A 2,597-nucleotide genomic window follows, 5' to 3' on the forward strand; every position below is an offset into this window, starting at 1 on the left:
ATGGCATAATACGTGATAGTATAGTATGGCATAAAATGTCAAAAAACAAATAATTTTAACATGTCACAAAATTGTCAAAAAACGTCATAATATAGTATGTATTAAAATCTCATAGTATAGTATGGCCTAAAACATCAAAAAACGTCACAGTATAATTTGGCATAAAATAGCCAAAAAACGTCATAGTATAGTATGCCATAAAACTTCAAAAAAACGTCATAATATAGTATGGCATAAAATTGTCAAAAAACGTCATAGTATAGTATGGCATAATACGTGATAGTATAGTATGGCATAAAATGTCAAAAAACAAATAATTTTAACATGTCACAAAATTGTCAAAAAACGTCATAGTATAGTATGTATTAAAATCTCATAGTATAGTATGGCATAAAACATCAAAAAACATCACAGTATAAAATGGCATAAAAGTTTCAAAAAAGTTCATAGGATAGTATGGCATAAAACGTCAAAAAACGTCACAGTATAATATCGCATTAAATTTTCAAAAAACGTCATAGTATTGTATGGCATAAAACCTCAAAAAACGTCATAGCTTAACATGGCATAAAATTTTCATAAAATGTCATAGTATAGTATGGCATAAAATGTCAAAAAAGGTAAAAGTATAATATGGCATAAAATTCTCAAAAAACGTCATAGTATAGTATGGCATAAAATGTCATAGTATAATATGGCATAAAACGTCAAAAAACGTCATAGTATAATATGGCATAAAATTGTCAAAAAACGTCACAGTATAGTATGGCATAAAACGTCATAGGATAGTATGGCATAAAACGTTCAAAAACGTCATAGTATAATATGGCATAAAATTGTCAAAAAAGGTCATAGTATAGTATGGCATAAAACGTCGAAAAACGTCACAGTATAATATCGCATTAAATTTTCAAAAAACGTCATAGTATTGTATGGCATAAAACGTCAAAAAACATCACAGTATAATATCGCATTAAATTTTCAAAAAATGTCATAGTATAGTATGGCATAAAATGTCAAAAAAGGTAAAAGTATAATATGGCATAAAATTGTCAAAAAACGTCATAGTATAGTATGGCATAAAATGTCATAGTATAATATGGCATAAAACGTCAAAAAACTTTATAGTATAATATGGCATAAAATTGTCAAAAAACGTCAAAGTATAGTATAGCATAATACGTCATAGTATAGTATGGCATTAAATGTCAAAAAACATCATAGTATAATATGGCATTAAATTGTCAAAAAAGGTCATAGTATAGTATGGCATAAAACGTCAAAAAACTTTATAGTATAATATGGCATAAAATTGTCAAAAAACGTTACAGTATAGTATAGCATAATACGTCATAGTATAGTATGGCATTAAATGTCAAAAAACATCATAGTATAATATGGCATAAGATTGTCAAAAAACGTCACAGTATAGTATGGCATAAAACGTCATAGGATAGTATGGCATAAAACGTCAAAAAACGTCATAGTATAGTATAGCATAATACGTCATAGTATAGTATGGCATAAAACCTCAAAAAACAAATAATTATAATACGGCATAAAATTGTCAAAAAACGTCATAGTATAGTATGGCATAAAATGTCATAGTATAATATGGCATAACATTGTCAAAAAACGTCATAGTATAGTATGGCATAAAACGTCAAAAAACGTCATAGTAAAATATCGCATTAACATTTGTCAAAAAACGTCATAGTATAGTATGGCATAAAATGTCAAAAAACGTAAAAGTATAATATGGCATAAAATTGTTAAAAAACATCATAGTATAGTATGGCATAATACGTCATAGTATAGTATGGCATAAAACCTCAAAAAACAAATAATTATAATATGGCATAAAATTGTCAAAAAACGTCATAGTATAGTATGGCATAAAACCTCAAAAAACGTCATAGCTTAACATGGCATAAAATTGTCAAAAAATGTCATAGTATATTATGGCATTAAATGTCAAAAAACGTCATAGTATAATATGGCATAAGATTGTCAAAAAATGTCACAGTATAGTATGGCATAAAACGTCATAGGATAGTATGGCATAAAACGTTCAAAAACGTCATAGTATAATATGGCATAAAATTGTCAAAAAAGGTCATAGTATAGTATGGTATAAAACGTCAAAAAGCGTCACAGTATAATATCACATTCAATTTTCAAAAAACGTCGTAGTATTGTATGGCATAAAACGTCAAAAAACGTCACAGTATAGTATGGCATAAAACGTCATAGGATAGTAAGGTATAAAATGTTCAAAAACGTCATAGTATAATATGGCATAAAAGTTTCAAAAAAGTTCATAGGATAGTATGGCATAAAACGTCAAAAAACGTCACAGTATAATATCGCATTAAATTTTCAAAAAACGTCATAGTATTGTATGGCATAAAACCTCAAAAAACGTCATAGCTTAACATGGCATAAAATTTTCATAAAATGTCATAGTATAGTATGGCATAAAATGTCAAAAAATGTCATAGTATAATATGGCATAAAACGTCAAAAAACGTCATAGTATAATATGGCATAAAATTGTCAAAAAACGTCACAGTATAGTATGGCATAAAACGTCATAG

The sequence above is a fragment of the Seriola lalandi genome, unplaced genomic scaffold, assembly GCF_002814215.2.
Source record: "Seriola lalandi dorsalis isolate HSWRI2012SDOR001 ecotype SW California unplaced genomic scaffold, Sedor1 jcf7180002054685, whole genome shotgun sequence".
Taxonomy (NCBI): domain Eukaryota; kingdom Metazoa; phylum Chordata; class Actinopteri; order Carangiformes; family Carangidae; genus Seriola; species Seriola lalandi.